We start from the raw sequence: 21148 nt of genomic DNA, 5'->3' as shown, positions 1-21148 counted from the left end.
AAAGCATGTGCTCACGGCCTGCATGTAATGCTAGACACAGCAAGATGGCCGCCGCTCTGTCACTCTGCCTATTAAAGTACAGTGTGTAGAATGCACCTGCTCACCTTCACTGTGCTCGCGGCCTGCATTCAATGCTAGACACAGCAAGAGGGCCTCTGCGCTCTCTCTCTCCCCACGAAGGCTCAGTGTGTAGAACGCACCCCTTCAGCAAAGCATGTGCTCACGGCCTGCATTCAATGCTAGACACAGCAAGATGGCCACCGTGCTGTCACTCTGCCTATTAAAGTACAGTGTGTAGAGCGCACAAGTTCACATTCACTGTGCTCGCGGCTTGTATTCAGTGCTAGACACAGCAAGATGGCCACCGTGCTGTCACTCTGCCTATTAAAGTACAGTGTGTAGAACGCACATGTTCACATTCATTGTGCTCGCGGCTTGTATTCAGTGCTAGACACAGCAAGATGGCCGCCGTGCTGTCACTCTGCCTATTAAAGTACAGTGTGTAGAACACACATGTTCACATTCATTGTGCTCGCGGCTTGTATTCAGTGCTAGACACAGCAAGATGGCCGCCGTGCTGTCACTCTGTACATGAAGGTACGATGGCTTCATGCACAATATACTCAAGGTCTGCATTCAGCGCTAGACACAGCAAGATGACCGCCGGGCTGTCACTCTGACATATAGTTAGAACAAAACCATAGGGTTCCCATATTGAACTGCTCATAGTTGCCAAGTTTTAAGTGTGTTACATTCCAGTGTTTCCATTATGCTCATTTGTGGTAGTTTTATCACAAATGGACGTCCTAAAAAGGGTTGCATTTAAACAATTATCTCTGTTTTGTTCGATTTAATAGTCCAAAATAAGCTTTAAAGCACTTTATAGATGACTTCAATCTGACTTTATTTTCAGGGTCGAGCCTGCGAGAGCAAGTGCTTGTTTGTGACACTATTGTGTTAAGTATAGGACTTGCATCCCACCCATTTCTTACCACTTGTTGGCTCTAGGTTCAGTCTTTTTTGTAGCCTCCCGCCCTGCCATGTTTCTCAGTTCCATGTGTGATATGTTGATCCAGTCCAGGATTTTTTGTTTGAATTCTGGGACTTGTAGTCTTGTTTAGTGCACAATAACAGGTCATACCATACTACCAAATGCCAGGCCATACCATGCTATACCATACTACAGAATGAGAGGCCATACCATACAATGACAGGCCATACTATACAATGACATGCCGTACTGTAACAGACTATACAACTACAGGCCATACCATACTATACTGTACAATGACAGACCACACTAAACTATTTAAGGACATACCATACTAAACTCTACAATGACACACCACACCATACTATATTATACAATGACAGACCGTACCATACTATGCCATAATATTCTATAGTATAGCATTTTGCAGCACACATAGAAAGAGGAAAAAAAACCCTCCCAGGATTTTGTGCAGGAAGGTGCCTGCATTGGCGTTAGGTAGCCAAAACGGTATCAGCGCAGGGAGAAAGGAGAGGAATGCGCCACATGCCATATTGCTGCGCTGCCCTGCACCAAAAACCAATAAATATGGGCAATAGTCTGGAAGCATTTCTTCGTTTCTGTAACTAGAAAGTGTGTATGCTCATGTTACCTTGGTGAACGACCTACCTCATGTGGGTGTGAATGGGTGTGGCAGCATCTCCCACATGATTGGTTCACACTGACACACCCTACTTACCTCTTAAATCCAGAAGAGAAAGTTTAATTTCATGGTCCAATTATAATATTCCTAGAAAGAGGGCGGGGCTTGCACCTTTGTGGAAGTGTGATAAAATGAGATCTTTGTGGTCCTGCTAAATAGGCCACCCTGCAGAGTGCAGTTACAGATAGCTCAGCCCTCCCTAAGCAGGAACATCTCACAAGTGCAGCAGTGGAATGGCACCTGTTTGTGAAGGGGAACTTTTAATGCAGCATGTCTGACAGTCGACTAATGGTTGCAGAAAGTGGGTGACTCAGAAGTCAGTATGTGAACTGCACTTGATGAAGGGGCTGAACTTGTGTTCCTCTTGCCTGAGGCTCCAACCTCACCAGTCCTCATCGTGTTCTAGTTCCTTCTCTTCAATCTCTTGAGAAATTCTTAAATTTGTTTTTAAATGTGATCTACAGTGGTTCCTAAATGAAAATGAAAAAATATTAACAGATTAAGTCCCCAGCTTTCAATAATGATTCAGTGGGGGTCCAGGGATTCCAATAATGATTCATTGGGGGTCCCCCGGTTCCAGTAATGATAAAGTGAGGGTTCACAGAGGTCAAAAGGTTAGGAACCACTGATCTACTCTCTTCGATATAATTGTTCTGTGATTATCCTCTGCACCACTAGATGGCGATCTTGGTCCACTGGTGGTGAGGAACAGTGTCCCTCCACACATGGAGATATGAGTTAGCCACAGGTGGTATTGTACAGACTGTGTAGCCAGGGAGGCCCCAGTGAGAGGCCACTACCCAGCACTACACCCTTTACTGGAAGCTGCAGGAGCGCTTTCAGAGATGAGTGATGTGTTGTTCTGTGGCGATCAGCTTATCCCCCGTAAAATTTCCAAAGGCAAGTTGTTGAGACGGCCCCCGGCACATACCTTGGGTGTACACTTACCAAGGGAGGAGGGTTAGAGACAACTGTTGCATAGCTGCCAAGGTTTCAGATTGCAATGTGTGACGTTTTCCTAATTTCAGTGTAATTATGAGTGAAATTTCAACGACTATGAGTGACACTTTCAGGACTGTTTCCTGGTGCCACAAATGAAGTACTGCCTATGATTCATAAAGTTAATTAAATGTAATCCTCGTTCTCAATCATTAAAATCGCCCCTGAATTCGAAGTACTCTTTCTCCTCTCGGTGTCAGCAAACCTAATAAATTGAAACATACCCTGGATTAAAGCAATGTGTCTTTGGCTGGCAGGTGGCAGAGGCGCTAAATATTAAAATACTTTGGGCCAAATTTACCAAAAATGGCGCAGTGCAGAGCGCACCAAAATTTGCAGCTCTACGCTACTTTAGAATTTACTGAAATACAGGCCACCCCAGTGTTTCTCACTGTGCCGGTGCTAAATGTACCTGCCAACGCAGGCATCCTTGCATCATAGTGCAAGCGTGTTTGCATTGAGTTGATTGATTGCTTATGTGTAGGAAGGTGTCCCTTCCTGCACATAAACAATCTAAAATGGCGATTTGGCATTTGGCAGAATGCAGCACACATAGAAGTACCAAATCATCATTTTTGAATGATTGTTTATGTGCAGGAAGGGACACCTTCCTGCATATAAATGCTGCACTCATAGAAAAAGCAAAAACAAAGAGGAATAGAAGTATTCTTCCTCGTTGTGCCATGTTAACGCCACCCCTGGGGTGGCATTCGTTTTTGGTGCTGTAAATCTGTGGCAGTGCCAAAAGCAATGTGTGTTGCAGTGGAACACCCACTGCAACACCCACTGCACGCCCCTCTGCCACAGAAAACTGCGTCGGAGGGGCCCACATTTACAAGGGGGCGTTAAGCCACAAAAAGTGGCTTAGAGCTACCTTGTAAATGTGGCGCACTGCACAGCGCCACAGGAGCATCACAAAAAGTGACACTCGGGTGGCTCTAGAGCCTTGTGAATCTGACCCTTATCGCATTACTCTTTGCTCAGTTAGTGGCAGCCCCGCCAGCTAGAGACTACAAGAAGCACATCACTTTTACTCACCAACTCACAATTAGGCTTTTCTGAAAGATCCAGCAGCCACATGTGTCTCAGAGAAGCCGGGTGGGCACGGGGGGAGAGCACAATCTCTTTTTGTGCACGGAAAAGATACAATGTATCCCCGTTTGCTATCTCACCATAAGAACGAGTCGTTCAGGCCCATCAGCAGGGTAAATTGCTTTACAGGCAGAGCAACTGTGCAGAGATCAAATGCTGCACATCAAGCTGTTCGGAGCAACCCCCCCCCCTTCACCCACAAAGCATATCAGGGAGTTATATATGTGTGACCAATGCATTTTAATGCAGTGATGCAGACACCAGCATTAAAATGCATTAGTCTATCCCCTGATTCGTAATAGTTGGCAGGGCTGCTATTTGGAGTGAATGTGGCGTAAGGGCCAGATCTCCCGATTTTGGAGCTGGGGAGCCAGGTTTAGAGGCGGTGTAGGAAGTTGGCTCTGTATGTGCTATTTCAAAGTAAGGAATAGCATGCACAGAGTCCAAGGGTTCCCCTTAGAGGTAAAATAGTGGTAAAAAGAGATAATACTAATGCTCTATTTTGTGGTAGTGTGGTCGAGCAGTAGGCTTATCCAAGGAGTAGTGTTAAGCATTTGTTGTACATACACATAGACAATAAATGAGGTACACACACTCAGAGACAAATCCAGCCAATAGGTTTTTATATAGAAAAATATCTTTTCTTAGTTTATTTTAAGAACCACAGGTTCAAATTCTACATGTAATATCTCATTCGAAAGGTATTGCAGGTAAGTACTTTAGGAACTTCAAATCATCAAAATTGCATGTATACTTTTCAAGTTATTCACAAATAGCTGTTTTAAAAGTGGACACAGTGCAATTTTCACAGTTCCTGGGGGAGGTAAGTTTTTGTTAGTTTTACCAGGTAAGTAAGACACTTACAGGGTTCAGTTCTTGGTCCAAGGTAGCCCACCGTTGGGGGTTCAGAGCAACCCCAAAGTCACCACACCAGCAGCTCAGGGCCGGTCAGGTGCAGAGTTCAAAGTGGTGCCCAAAACACATAGGCTAGAATGGAGAGAAGGGGGTGCCCCGGTTCCGGTCTGCTTGCAGGTAAGTACCCGCGTCTTCGGAGGGCAGACCAGGGGGGTTTTGTAGGGCACCGGGGGGGACACAAGTCCACACAGAAATTTCACCCTCAGCAGCGCGGGGGCGGCCGGGTGCAGTGTAGGAACAGGCGTCGGGTTCGCAATGTTAGTCTATGAGAGATCTCGGGATCTCTTCAGCGCTGCAGGCAGGCAAGGGGGGGGTTCCTCGGGGAAACCTCCACTTGGGCAAGGGAGAGGGACTCCTGGGGGTCACTTCTCCAGTGAAAGTCCGGTCCTTCAGGTCCTGGGGGCTGCGGGTGCAGGGTCTCTCCCAGGCGTCGGGACTTTAGGTTCAAAGAGTCGCGGTCAGGGGAAGCCTCGGGATTCCCTCTGCAGGCGGCGCTGTGGGGGCTCAGGGGGGACAGGTTTTGGTACTCACAGTATCAGAGTAGTCCTGGGGTCCCTCCTGAGGTGTTGGATCGCCACCAGCCGAGTCGGGGTCGCCGGGTGCAGTGTTGCAAGTCTCACACTTCTTGCGGGGAGCTTGCAGGGTTCTTTAAAGCTGCTGGAAACAAAGTTGCAGCTTTTCTTGGAGCAGGTCCGCTGTCCTCGGGAGTTTCTTGTCTTTTCGAAGCAGGGGCAGTCCTCAGAGGATGTCGAGGTCGCTGGTCCCTTTGGAAGGCGTCGCTGGAGCGGGATCTTTGGAAGGCAGGAGACAGGCCGGTGAGTTTCTGGAGCCAAGGCAGTTGTTGTCTTCTGGTCTTCCTCTGCAGGGGTTTTCAGCTAGGCAGTCCTTCTTCTTGTAGTTGCAGGAATCTAATTTTCTAGGGTTCAGGGTAGCCCTTAAATACTAAATTTAAGGGCGTGTTTAGGTCTGGGGGGTTAGTAGCCAATGGCTACTAGCCCTGAGGGTGGGTACACCCTCTTTGTGCCTCCTCCCAAGGGGAGGGGGTCACAATCCTAACCCTATTGGGGGAATCCTCCATCTGCAAGATGGAGGATTTCTAAAAGTCAGAGTCACCTCAGCTCAGGACACCTTAGGGGCTGTCCTGACTGGCCAGTGACTCCTCCTTGTTGCTTTCTTTGTTCCCTCCAGCCTTGCCGCCAAAAGTGGGGGCCGTGGCCGGAGGGGGCGGGCAACTCCACTAAGCTGGAGTGCCCTGCTGGGCTGTGACAAAGGGGTGAGCCTTTGAGGCTCACCGCCAGGTGTTACAGCTCCTGCCTGGGGGAGGTGTTAGCATCTCCACCCAGTGCAGGCTTTGTTACTGGCCTCAGAGTGACAAAGGCACTCTCCCCATGGGGCCAGCAACATGTCTCTGGTGTGGCAGGCTGCTGGAACTAGTCAGCCTACACAGACAGTCGGTTAAGTTTCAGGGGGCACCTCTAAGGTGCCCTCTGTGGTGTATTTTACAATAAAATGTACACTGGCATCAGTGTGCATTTATTGTGCTGAGAAGTTTGATACCAAACTTCCCAGTTTTCAGTGTAGCCATTATGGTGCTGTGGAGTTCGTGTTTGACAAACTCCCAGACCATATACTCTTATGGCTACCCTGCACTTACAATGTCTAAGGTTTTGTTTAGACACTGTAGGGGTACCATGCTCATGCATTGGTACCCTCACCTATGGTATAGTGCACCCTGCCTTAGGGCTGTAAGGTCTGCTAGAGGGGTGTCTTACCTATACTGCATAGGCAGTGAGAGGCTGGCATGGCACCCTGAGGGGAGTGCCATGTCGACTTACTCGTTTTGTCCTCACTAGCACACACAAGCTGGCAAGCAGTGTGTCTGTGCTGAGTGAGAGGTCTCCAGGGTGGCATAAGGCATGCTGCAGCCCTTAGAGACCTTCCTTGGCATCAGGGCCCTTGGTACTAGAAGTACCAGTTACAAGGGACTTATCTGGATGCCAGGGTCTGCCAATTGTGGATACAAAAGTACAGGTTAGGGAAAGAACACTGGTGCTGGGGCCTGGTTAGCAGGCCTCAGCACACTTTCAATTGTAAACATAGCATCAGCAAAGGCAAAAAGTCAGGGGGCAACCATGCCAAGGAGGCATTTCCTTACAGGCGGGCAAGCCAACAAATTAACAGGGAGAGCCGAGAAAAGGGTCTGGCTTGGATCTTAGAGCCTTTGTATGAGCCATGCCCTAAAAATATTTGCTATGTAAATTATACAACAAACATTACGTGGCATATGGTAAAGTCGCTTCAACATTTTAAAAAGTGTATTCTTTAACATGTGGAAGCTTTACCATTCATTAGGCACATTATAGCGCTGCACTGAGAAGAACTTATTAAAAGTGATAGTTTTCTACAACTGGTTGTCTGAACTCACATTTATGTGGTCAATTTTTGAAAGTGCTTTCATACACCACAGTAAAGAAAGAAAAAAATAGTTTTGGTGAAATAAAGTATCTGCTTAAGATCACACAATTTAGGGGAAGTCACGATTTTCCAAGTGTTTTGGTTTTACTTTGTACTAATCAGCCAGTAAACGGACAGTGTGTTGCAAGTGACACAGAGTGACAGGTTCTCCATCTGAACAACCTGTTGCAGCGAGAGAGAGAGAGAGAGAGAGAGAAAGATTGGTTTTGTCTTTGGGACCCTTTCTCATTTGCCCGTCCCAAATTAGATCCATGATTGTTTAATGACCATTTGTCAGGGTCGGTAGAGGTCAGGTTTACAAGTGATCCTCTGAAAAACGTTTCTTTGTTAACTTATTCTGTGATGTCTTAAAAGGATATCCCAGAGATGGTGCGACCTGCAATGGGGTTCGGTTCACCTCCCTGGTGTTGTGTGAGATTCTGACATGCGTGACATACATGGATGTCATTTAAGGGTCACCAGGGGTCATAGCTGCCAACCCTGGCTTGCCTCTTGCAACACCTACCACCGCTTTTGCAACCCATGGCCTTAGAGGTGGCAAAAGCAGTACCAAGCACAGAAGCTAAACAGTGGTCTGATGAACAATGTTTGCTTTCTGCTGATCTCACTGGGAGATTTTTTTGAAGTTGGAAATAAATTCAAAAGTGGAATGCGCCCTATGGACGACACAAATAAAATTAAACAAATGAAAAAAAATAAACAAATTAAAAAAAACGACTTCCTAAGTCCATTTCCTGCGATATCATTGAGTTATGAGGTCACTTCTGCTACCTCTGGCATTTTGGTGAATTGGCGTTCGGGGTGAGATGGGCTATTTACAGACTCCTCTACACAGAAGCAACTAAAGTTTGCAGCTGGAGATTGGGTCGGGATCAAGGAGCCAATCCTTTTGTGAAAAAAAAGTTGTCTTGATTTCGTGACCCAGCCCGTATTTTGGAAGTCAAAGGGAATGCTGTAAAGGTTGAAGGTGGTGAATGGAGGCATGTTGGACGGTTGCCCAAAGTTCCCATTTCCTGAGTTCTTACTCAGGCCAGGTACCCCTGGTTTTAACTTGGGGCAGATATCTGCAGGTGATGTTGTGAAAGGAGCCTCTCCTGATGTCTCAGGGATGAATGAACCACAGCACAGTATGAAGTCAAAAAAACTTTGAAAACCTTCCTACAAGTATGGTAGTATTACTTGGCCAGCTCCTCTACAATGACATTGTAATGGTATTTATATAGCACCTACTACCCCTGACGAGGCATTGAATTGCTTTTCGGCAAGTAGCACGCTACTGAGTGGTGAACGTGTGAGTCTGTTAGTTGGGTTGAATAGAACAATGGAGGGATAGAAGAGAAAGAATATAGAAAGTGTTAATTGAAAGATCATTGTGGTAAGAAGAGGTTTGTGATCATCGTAAGGGGAGATAGAAGAGGGAAGAGTCTGTAGAAAGGTATTAGGGAGATCCTTATAGCAAAATAAGGTGTGGGATGAATGTATGTCTCATTAATTTCTGTCAGACATGCTCCTCTTGAATTGTATGTTGATTTATTTCTGTTGTGTACATTTATTAGACTCATCTTATCTTTGTTATAAACTATTTTGATAATGGATGTAGGAATGTGGTGAATGGAAGTTTTAGTGACAAGCTCTTCATCAGAGAACACTTCTACACAGGGCCGGAGTGGGACAGAAAATAGGTCTGAGCACCAAATGAATAGTGCCACCCTCCACCCTTAACAAAGCAGCTAGCTAAAAAAAAAAAAGTGGCCCACATTTGAAAATTAGGGCAGTTTCAAACTTATAAATTCACACTGTATAGGTGTTCTCCAAACTATGGGAGACTGCTTACATTTGCACTTGCTGCAGGCAATGTTTGTGGTATTATCAGAGAAATCAACAGTAAAAACTGTCTCACCAAACCAAAAACAGCCAAACAAACTAGCCAATACACCGACCTGTCAGACCACACCGCCAGGCTTTGCCTGGGTGCCCCGTAGGCCAGCCTGACCTTGCTGCTATGTCACCGGTGGAATGTTCATGTGTTTTGAGGACCCTCACCCAGTGATGAGTTGGATGCCTACAGTTGGGACGGCGCATCGCCTGTACTGCCGTACCTCCGTTAAAGGATCATTTACTCAAGTTTTTATTTGCCCACAATAATTTGTGCACAGATGCTTCAGATGGACACTAATTTAACCTAGAAATAGTTTTTTGATAATCAACAAGCAAAATAGTAGATTCATTACTTCTATGAAAAAAAAAGGAATTTCCTTGGTGGCTTTATATGTTCTCTATTAATATCATCATGCTTTATTCTAACCAGCATATCCAGTTTATAACTTCCACATTGATAATGGGAATCTCAAAAGTTCACTGGCAACGGGAATAAAAAGAAAATTGACTCCCAAAATGTGAGGGTCCCGGAAAAGTACGGATATTTGGAGAGGAAATAAGTTGAATTAGAAACACAAAAAATGGAGAAAGTAGGAAAGAAAAAAGTATAAAAAGGAAGGTAATCGTTATGTGGATAAAAGACACTTACAAAAGTTGAAGGTGTGATTACTACTAATCCTGAGAATATCTGGGTTTTACAGACACTGCTTGAAGACCCTAAGAAAAAAACTGGTGAATTTTTGTTTCGGAAAACTCAAAAATAATCTCAACAAACCTTTAGGTTGTCTTGTGTGCTCACAACTATTGGTCAGAAGTGAGATTGGTAGTCTCAATAATGAAGGCAATAATTTGACAATTAGTAGAGGGACAAATGCAGGTTAGAACATTATGTTACAAATGTGCCTCAAGAAAGAGACACTTTACAACAAGCAATGCAACCTCAGACGAACAGACTAAATCACAATGCAGTTTCCAGGGCAGCGGTATTGTAGGGCAGTTGGACTTTGTAGCAAGCACTGAGTACTTACACATTTACCATTGGTGTTTTTTTTTAAATCCATTCCTGGAGAAGAGTCTTGAATTTTATTTGTCAATTTTGAGAAGGTTGACCTAAGCGCAGCCGGACACACTGAATATGGGTCCAGTGTGTTGCTCCGCTATTGGTTGATGATTTATAAACAGTGTATATCAAACCTTTAATGCCACCAGGACAACATCTAATGGTGATTTGAAGAAGGTCCTTCTATGGAGAATAAGCTTAGATTGTGAAAGTTATAGGTTGAAATTTTGGACTGGAAGGTAGAATCAGACTGAAATGCAGCAATTCCTTTTCTATAAATTAAAAGATCTGGGATGTAAATGCTTGGAACCCTACAGCCACAAAAACGAAAATTATAGGAAAGATTTATCTGGAATAACTGTTAAATATCTTACCCTTATTCACTCAATAATGGGCAAAACAGCGTGACAAGGTATGATTGCACAAAGCTATTGATATAACCTGTGCCTATCATAGGGCACCAGAGGAGGTGGTAGTCGGAGGGTCGAGAAGCAAAAGGGTCTGGTAGAAAGAAACTTGACGGTGTGATCAACCTAAGAAGAGATACAATTCAAAGTAAGTAGAGAAATAAGCCAGTGAATTGGCGCCAGTCCCCTCAATCACTCATCACCTCAGTCAATTCTCCAAGGACCCCAGTGTTCTGAATGTGAAGGCTGGGGTTATATTGCCTGTAAATGCCAAAAAGGCATTTGGTAGAATCCACGGAAATTGTTAATTTAGAAACTCAGGAGCTTTATAGAGGGGGAAGAGTCAAGGGCTTTAAATATCCAATATTGGCAGCCTAGATGAGGCCCTTATGTATAAGGGCTCTAAGTAATCAGTGAATGAAGCACCATTGGTCCAAGAAGAACAGATATAGTAAAAACCAGGAGTCTTTATAACTTGGATTTTGCTCAAAAATCCTTTTTTAATGGTGGAGGCGAAGAGGAGGCGCAGTCAACTCTGAGTTGTCCTGGGCTTTCTTCTTCACCATAATTGTTTTTGGGGTAACAGATGGGGCCGCTGGCTTTATTTACCTATGAACTTGCTTCTCTCATTGGTTGGGGCAATTTTATTGGGGCAATTTTATTTTGGATTACCTCTGCCAGGCTAATGTCTGTACTCCCCTAAACCCTCCTAAAAGGTGGGAGTTCTGTCTCGTTTTTCCAGCCTTGCCCAGGGGCAACGTGGGTGTGAATTTACTCCCTTTAAACTCTGTTTTAATCACAGTTACGTTACCAATGGGCAGGGGTGTATGGTTCTTACTCCAAGTCAAGAGGGCGAATTACTTGCTTTTAAATCATTTCTCACCAACTGGAAGACCTATAAAACACACCCAAGCAGTCAGACTGTAGTGTTGTTTTTGACAAAACTGTAGTTTTCATTATGAAAATGTGAAGATTTCATTGAAATTGCATTGTCATTGAAAGGCAGATGTCCTCAAATTGCTACAGGGTGAGGGCTTTTTGTTGCTATCTCTGTCCTTTCTAAGGCAGGATGAGGTATCAATTTTACTATTTCTTGATGTTCGCGAATATTGAGTGTGATTAAAAAAGTGTTTTTTATCACTCCACGCTGAATGCCTAATGGTGGAAGCAATGCATTTGCTTGTTTCTCCCCATTCACCTTGCAAAAGGGCAGGTCTGGGAGGGCATTCGGTCCTCTTACCCTCCTACCTCCGACTTACCCAAGATACAGTCATCCTATTTACCAAGTGGCACAAAGGACTGGGGGTGTTTACACAAAATATAGAACAACAAAATCTTGTGGACAAAATATTGCGTCAAGAATATCGAGGACAAAAATATTGTTAAGGTAAGTTTCTACGGGAGAAAACTTATACTTAAATCCACATATATGCACAATGAAAATCAATCTATCTATCTATCTATCTATCTATCTATCTATCTATCTATCTATCTATCTATCTATCTATCTATCTATCTATCTATGTTTCCATAGAAAAAGCGTTCTTTGATTTGCCTGTATCTTTGGCGCCATTTGACGAATCGTCACAAGATTTTCCAAAAAAAGTGTTCCTAATAATCTTGTTGTACACGGGAAGTTTCAGGGTGATCTATCAAGCGGGGGTCGAGAAAGAAGGGGGGAGTCAATAAAAGTGGGTTTCCCATTGTAATTTCCGACAGGTATTTTGAACATGTCCACAGCCCGAACTGCTGGACGGAATTAAACCAAATTTGTCAGAAAGGTAGCTTTTCATCCAGAAAGAAGTCTTTTTGGTGTAAATCCGTTCAGTAGGTTTGGAGATATTAGAAGAAAAAGAAATATAGATATATAGAGACGCAAAGGCTTTTCAAAACCTCCCAACCTTGTGCTGAGACCTGATTGGATGGCAACTGTTTAACCAGGAAGTGTTGGCAGCCAGAGTAGGGGCACCCTGACCCCTCTGGCTCTGGTCACTGACCCCCCCCACCCCAGGTACCACCACCTCCCCTGGGGCTGTTTAAGTTGGAGGGGGGCTGCACGGTTCCCCTTGAGGTTCCATAGATGATCATGGGGACCGCCACCCCTCAGGGTTGGCTCCTGCAATGTCCTGAGGCGCCCATTCCCATGACATAGCTGTTTGTTCTGACTTGGTGGGAGCTGTCGCCTCCGCAGAGCAGGCGTAACGAGAAGAAATATTTGTATTTCTCCTCATTTTTTTAATCTTTTCATATGCACTGCATTCTGCAGCACACATATAAATAAGAATATGCCTCCCAGGATTAGTTTTGTGCAGGAAGGTGCCCCTTCTTGTACAAAAACAATCCTGTATGCAACGCAGACAACCATGCACCATAGTACAAGGGTGCGCCAGTTGGCACTAGGCCATCAATTGTGCACTAGTGCAGAGGGAAAGGATAGGAATGCACCATATTACATAAATGTGGTGCATTCCTGCCCTTTCACATCGGCGTAGGGCAACAAGGCCTGAATAACAATTGCCTGAACAACTAATATATATATATATATATATATATATATATGTATATATATATATATATATATTCAAAACAATTAATAAACCATAAAAAAACAAAAAGAAAACCTTACCTTAAAATAATTGTTCAGGCAATTGTTATTCAGGCACAATTGTTGTTTAGACAGTAGTTGTTCAGTACTTAGTTGTAGAGACGTTTTAGTTGTTTAGCAGTAGTGATTCAGGCAAGTAGTGGTTTAGACCTAGTTGTTCAGGATGTTTCCCTCTTGGTAGGCATGCATGGGACCACTTTGTAAGAATGCTTGGGACCTCTTGGTAGAAATGCATGGACCTCTTGATAGGCATGCATGGTCTCTTGGTAGGCATGCATAGACCTCTTGGTAGCATCGCATGGACCTCTTTGTAAGCATGAATGGTTCTCTTGGTAGACGTGCATGGACCTCTTGGTAGCCATGCATGGACCTCTTGGTAGGCATGCATGGATTCTTGGTAGGCATGAATGGACCTCTTGGTAGGTATGCATGGGCCACTTGGTAGGTGTGAATACACCTATTGGTAGGCATGCATGGACCTCTTGGTAGGCATGCATGGACCACTTGGTAGGCATGCATGGACCACTTGGTAAGCATGCATGGACTTCTTGGTAGGCATGCATGGACCTCTTGGTAGCATTGCATGGTCCTCTTGGTAGGCATGCGTGGATATCTTGGTAGGCATGCATGGACCACTTGGTGAGCATTTATGGACCACTTGGTGAGCATTTATGGACCACTTGGTAGGCATGCATGGACCACTTGGTAGGCAAGCATGGACAACTTGGTAGCCACGCATGGACAACTTGGTAGGTATGCATGGAACACTTGGTAGGCATGCATGGAGCATTTGGTAGGCATGCATGGACCACTTGGTTGGCATGCATGGACCACTTGGTAGATATGAAAGGATCTCTTGGTAGGCATGCATGGACCTCTCGCTAGGCATGCATGTACCACTTGGTAGGCATCATGGACTTCTTGGTAGGCTGCATGGACCTCTTGGTAGCCATGCATGGTCCTCTTAGTAGGCATGCATGGACCACGTGGTAGGCATGCATGGACCTCTTGGTAAGCATGTACGGACAACTTGGTAGGCAACCATGGAACTTTTAGTAGGCATGCATGGACCACTTGGTATGCATGCATGAACCACTTAGTAGGCATGCATGGATGTCTTGGTAGGCATGCATAGACCTCCTGGTTGGCATGCATGGACCTCTCAGTAGGCATGCATGGACCATTTGGTAAGCATGCATGGACCACTTGGTTGGCATGCATGGACCACGTGGTAGACATGGATGGACTTCTTGGTAGACATGCATGGACTTTTTGGTAGGCATGTATGGACCTCTTGGTAGGAATACATAGACCTCTTGGTAGGCATGCATTGACCATTTGGTAGGCATGCATGAACCACTTGTTTGGCATGCATGGACCACTTGGTAGACATGCATGGACCACTTGGTAAAAGGCATGCATGGACCACTTGGTAGAGGACCACTCAGTAGGCATGCATGGACCACTTGGTAGGTATGCATGGACCTCATGGTAGGCATGCATGGACCCCTTGCTAGGCATGCATGGACCCCTTGCTAGGCATGCATGGACCCTTTACTAGGCATGCATGGACCACTTGGTAGGTGTGCGTGGACCTCTTGGTAGGCATGCATGGACTCTTGGTAGGCATGCATGGACCTCTTAGTAGGTATGCATGGACCACTTGGTTGGTGTGCATACACCTATTGGTAGGCATGATTGGACCTCTTGGTAGGCATGTATGGACCACTTGGTAAGCATGCATGGAGTTTTTGGTATGTGTGCATGGACCTATTGGTAGGCATGCATGGACCTCTTGGTAGGCATGCATGGACCTCTTGGTAGGCATGCATGGACAACTTGGTAGACATGCATGGACTCTTGGTAGGCTTGCATGGACCTCTTAGTAGGTATGCCTGGACCACTTGGTAGGTGTGCATAGACCTATTGATAGGCATGCGTGGATATGTTGGTAGGCATGCATGGACCACTTGGTAAGCATTTATGGACCACTTGGTAGGCATGCATGGACCACTTGGTAGGCACTTACGGACAACTTGGTAGGCATTTACAGACAACTTAGTAGGCAGTAGGCATACATGGACATCTTGGTAGGCATGCATGGACCACTTGGTAAGCATTCAAGGACCTCTTAGTAGGCATGCATGGACCTTTTGGTAGGCATGCATGGACCACTTGGTTGGCATGCATGGACCACTTGGTAGATATGCATGGACCACTTGGTAGATATGCATGGATCTCTTGGTAGGCATGCATGGACCCCTTGGTAGGCATGCATGGACCCCTCGGTAGGTATGCATGGACCCCTCGGTATGCATGCATGGACCACTTGGTAGGCAGAAAGGGACCTTTTAGTAGGCATTAATGGACCACATGGTAGGTATGCATACACCTATTAGTAGGCATGCGTGGATATCTTGGTAGGCATGCATGGACCACTTGGTAAGCATTTATGGACCACTTGGTTGGCATGCATAGACCACTTGGTAGGCATTTACGGACAATTTGGTAGGCATTTACGGACAACTTGGTAGGCATTTACGGACAACTTAGTAGACAGTAAGCATACATGGACCTCTTGGTAGGCATGCATGGACCACTTGGTAGGCATGCATGAACCACTTGGTAGGCATTCAAGGACCTCTTGCTAGGCATGCGTGGACCTCTTGCTAGGCATGCGTGAACCTCTTGCTAGGCATGCATGGACCTCTTGCTAGGCATGCATGGACCTCTTGCTAGGCATGCATGGACCTCTTGCTAGGCATGCATGGACCACTTGGTTGGCATGCATGGACCACTTGGTTGGCATGCATGGACCACTTGGTAGATATGCATGGATCTCTTGATAGGCATGCATGGACCCTTCAGTAGGCATGTATGGACCACTTGGTAGGCATGAATGGACCTCTTGGTAGGCATGTATGGACCTCTTAGTAGGCATGAATGGACCACATGGTAGGTGTTCATGGACCTCTTGTTAGGCATGCATGGACCTCTTGCTAGGCATGCTTGGACCTCTCGCTAGGCATGCATGGACAACTTGGTAGGCATGCGTGGACCTCTTAGTAGGTATGCATAGACCACTTGGTAGGTGTGCATACACCTACTGGTAGGCATGCATGAACCTCTTGGTAGGCATGCATGGACCACTTGGTAAGCATGCATGGACTTCTTGGTAGGCATGCATGGACCTCTTGGTAGCATTGTATGGTGCTGTTAGTAGGCATGCATGGACATCTTGGTAGACATGCATGGACCACTTGGTAGGCATGCATGAACCACTTGGTAGGCACGCAAGGACCTCTTAGTAGGCATGCATGGACCACTTGGTTGGCATGCATGGACCACTTGGTAGATATGCAAGGATCTCTTGGTAGGCACAGATGGACCCCTTGCTAGGCATGCATGGACCCCTTGCTAGGCATGCATGGACCACTTGGTAGGCATGCATGGACCTCTTGGTAGGCATGCATGGACTTCTTGGTAGGCATACATGGACCACATGATAGGCATGCATGAAAAACTCGGTAGGCATGCATAGACCTCTTGGTAGGCATGCATGGTCCTCTTAGTAGGCATGCATGGACCTCTTGGTAGGCATGTATGGACAATGTGGTAGGCATGCATGGATCTTTTAGAAGGCATGCATGGACTGCTTGGTATGCATGCATGAACCCCCTTGGTAGGCATGCATGGACATCTTGGTAGGCATGCATAGACCTCTTGGTAGGCATGCATGGACCACTTGGTAAGCATGCATGAACCACTTGGTAGGCATGCACGGACCTCTTGGTAAGCATGCACGGACCTCTTGGTAGGCATGCATGGACCTCTTGGTAGGCATGCATGGACCACTTGGTATGCATGGACCATTTGGTAGGCATGCATGAACCACTTGGTTGGCATGCATAGACCACTTGGTTGGCATGCATAGACCACTTGGTTGGCATGCATAGACCACTTCGTAGACATGCATGGACCTCTTGGTAGACATGCATGGACCTCTTGGTAGACATGCATGGACCACTTGGTAGGCATGCATGGACCACTTGGTAGTTATACATGGACTCTTGGTAGGTATGCATGGACCTCATGGTAGGCATGCATGGACCCCTTGCTAGGCATGCATGGACCTCTTGGTAAGCATGGATTGACCTATTAGTATGTATACTTGGACTCTTGGAAGGCATGCATGGACCTCATGGTAGGCATGCATGAACCACTTGGTAGGCATGTATGTCCTCTTGCTAGGCATGCCTGGATCTCTTGATAGGCATGCATGGGTCTCTTGGTAGGCATGCATGGACCTCCTGGTAGGCATTCATGGACCTCTTGGTAGGTGTGCATGGACCTCTTGGTAGGTATGCATGGACCTCTTGGTAGGTATACATGGACTCTTGGTAGGCATGTATGGACCACTTGGTAGGCATGCATGGACCACTTGTTAAGCATGCATGGACTTCTTGGTAGGCATGCATGGACCACTTGGTAGCATTGCATGGTCCTCTTAATAGGCATGCATGGACATCTTGATAGGCATGCATAGACCAATTGGTAGGCATGCACAGACCACTTGGTAGGCATGCATGGATCACTTGGTAGGCATTTACGGACAACTTGTAAGGCATGCATGGCCAACTTGTAAGGCATGCATGGACAATTTGGTAGGCATGCATGGATCTCTTGGGAGGCATGCATGGACCACTTGGGAGGCATGCATGGACCACTTGGTAGGCATGCATGAACCACTTGATAGGCATGCATGGACCACTTGGTTGGCATGCATGAACCTCTTGTTAGGCATGCATGGATTTCTTGGTAGGCATGCATGGACCATTAATAGCTATGCATGAATAACTCGGTAGGCATGCATGGACCTCTTGGTAGGCATGCATGGACCTCTTGGTAGGCATGCATGGTCCTCTTAGTATGTATGCATGGACCACTTGGTAGGCATGCATGGACCTCTTGGTAGGTATGCATGGACCTTTTGGTAGGTATGCATGGACCTCTTGGTAGGTCTACATGAACTCTTGGTAGGCATGCATGGGTCTCTTGGTAATCATGCATGAACTTCTTGGTAGGCATCCATGCCTAGTCATCTTTGCTAAAAACTGTTGAAAAGTCACCTTCAGGAAATGGTGCCATTTGACAGCTATGAAAAAATCTAATCAGTCCATAAACCATGTACACCAATATTAGATAATAAGCAAGATGCAGCTGTTGAAAGAACAATAGGGAGAGTTCTGTTTCCTATAGACTTGCATTAAAGTAGTGAATATTTTAAGAGTCAATAAAGTACAATAGATAATACTAATGTTTTGGGGAGTGATCATGGCCCATATTATAGACTGGGTGCACAGATCTGGTCTGTGCCACACCTTTAGTGGGTGAGCCGGGGATAGACCGGTTCAGTTCGCTCTCCCACAATGAATGCATTGTTCCCAGTACAGGTGTGAACTCGCCCCTGCACCTGGAATAGCGCTGTAGTGAAAGGCAGAATGGAGCCCACTGCACCTGGAATAGCGCTTTAGTGAAAGGCGGAATAGAGCCCACATCACAGGTACTGCGCACTGGCCTGGTTTGAGCCACAGCACACCTTTAACGGCAGGCAGCAGGTGCAGACCAGGGCAGTGCACCCTATCAGAATGATGGCACTGCCCCCAGAGCACCTGTGTTATTTCCCCTGCCTTGAGGGCTGCACATTAGTGAATAGCGGACCAGCTGTTTAAAGTCACCAGTCCGCGTTTCACTTGCAAGCAGAACTTGGCCTGCAAGTGAAGGGGACACAGATCCCCTTGGTGGTGGGTGCAGTAGCCTAGTGCACCCACCTGCAAGGTATTGTCTGGGGGTGGGGTCAATGAGATCCCTTCCTCCCCTCCATGGTGCATGCACTGTGTGCCATCTCTTTGTGCGCCCTCGGCAGCTACTTTGCTTCTGTGCCCGTGGCTACATCACAAGGCATGGGTGGGGAGGTAAAGCGTTTCCTCGTCTGCCTGAGCTCACCTCCCCCATGCAAATAGTGGGCTGCTCCCTTGAAACCACTCCGGCGCTAAATGTGCAGCGGCATGACCCCGTATTACAGAAGGGGCAGCGCAAACATTTGTCGCCCCTTCTGTAATACCAAAGTACCATGGGGACAGAAAAAGTAGGCACACATGCCCATTGCGCCATGGAGGTCTTTTCATAACATGGGCCCAGTTGTTTGAAGCCTTTCACTTTCACTGTGTAGGCGGCAACCTGGCCTGCTATGGGACAGAGATCACCCTGTAGGTGGGTGCGGTGAGTGACTGCACCTGCCTGCACGGGGATGTTTGGGGGATCCATGGGACCCTCTTTCTCCCTTCCAAGGAGCACCTTCGAAGGGTACACTGACTGTGGCACACAGTCTGTGTACCAGCTGATGGCCTCATTGCTTTTGCACCGGTGACTGTGTTTCAGTGTAGGTGCAGAGGCAAAGTATTGGAGGCATATTGATGAGCCCCGTTGCATTGCTCCTGCATCATGCAATGTGGTGCGAGAGCAACGGAAGCACAAATGCGATTTGTGAAGCCACGCAAGGCTAGCTTGCACGGCTCCGAGTGGCTTAAAAATACAGGCTTAAAGCAATGCAGCCCAAAGAGCTGCAAAGCGTTACTTTGCTCCAGGGAGAAGTTCCATGGGTGTTGCATGTATTTTGATGCATTTCCAGATTTACTACAAGTGTTAGTCCTGGGAATGCACCAAAATGCTTTGCTTCCCAGGTGAGGCATAACAAAGAGAAATATCTTAATTTTTCCTTGTTTTCCCTCTATCTATGTGTGCTGCATCATGCAGCACACGTAGAAAGAGGAAGCTGCCTCTGGGGATTGTTTGTGTGAAGGAAGGTGCCCTTTTCTGCACAAAATAATGCTCCTTACAATGGAGGCGCTCTTTCAAGGTGGTGCAAGGGTGCCTGCGTTGGGACATAAGTAGGAATGAGCCTTATTCTTTTAAATATGGCTCTTTCCTGCCCTTTCTGCTGCGCTGTGCCAGTTGGCCATAAGTATGGCCCTTGGTCTTTTGCACTGGGCTTTGCTTCCTTGCAAATTAGAAAACACTCTCTTAGGATTGCGCCGGTGCATCATGGTTGTGCTGGTGCGATCTGTGTTACAGAAGAGGGCACACAAACATCTCTGGGGCTCTTTTGTGATACCAATCCTCACAGCACTTTTGTTATTACAGCCCCTGGGAGTTTTGGCATTTTTGCTATTTGGGAGTGTGCAAACAGGTGAGACCCTCTACCTAGAATCTTGCCTGAATTTTAAAAATTCAGGTCTAAGGACACACCTTGGTGAGGCAAAAGCTCAGTGCTTAATATCTAAATAAAAACATGCAGGTGCTCAGAGCCCTCCTCTTAAAAATGCGGCTACTGAAATTAAATATGGAAGCACAGAACACTGAGGCAGCATAATCCTAAAGCCATCTCGGGCCTCTTCAATCCATTTACTGCCACTCCCTGCCCCTTCAGCTCACTTTTGCAGCTTTCTCCCATTGTGACGGTTTTACGTTTTTCTATTCCTCCGTCTTTCCTATATGTGTCTTTTGCTCACAGCAAATGCTTGGGGCAGAAGAATAAGCGCCGGCCCTCAAAAATAAGTGCTGGTGCTCCGCACCGGAAACAACAAGCACAAATTAAGCACTGAAAAAGCTCATCTCTGGCAGGAAATGTCGGAACCAGGTCCTGGTTTTATTAATCGACCTTGTGTTTACCAGCTCAACAGTGCAAGGCCACACTGCTGCATCCCTGGAAACCCTATATCGAACAGGCTGAGGTAGCCAGCATGTATGCCCACTGTCAAAGCCCAGGCCACCAGCTGTGGAGGAGGCAATGATTCCTGCAGCTGCAGTGTATTTAGGACTAACCTCTGCCCTGTCACGGCATGCTTTGCTAAGATAAAACAATTGCCACTGGCTCCTGGCATCTGCTGTGATGGCACATGGTTGGTGTTGGAGAAAATGAGAAGTGTATCAAACACTACACATTGCTTTGTATGGTCCTCAA

The sequence above is a fragment of the Pleurodeles waltl genome, chromosome 11 (assembly GCF_031143425.1).
Source record: "Pleurodeles waltl isolate 20211129_DDA chromosome 11, aPleWal1.hap1.20221129, whole genome shotgun sequence".
NCBI classification, from domain to species: Eukaryota; Metazoa; Chordata; class Amphibia; order Caudata; family Salamandridae; genus Pleurodeles; species Pleurodeles waltl.
The sequence above is the reverse complement of the archived record's forward strand: the minus strand, read 5'-3'. Positions refer to the sequence as shown.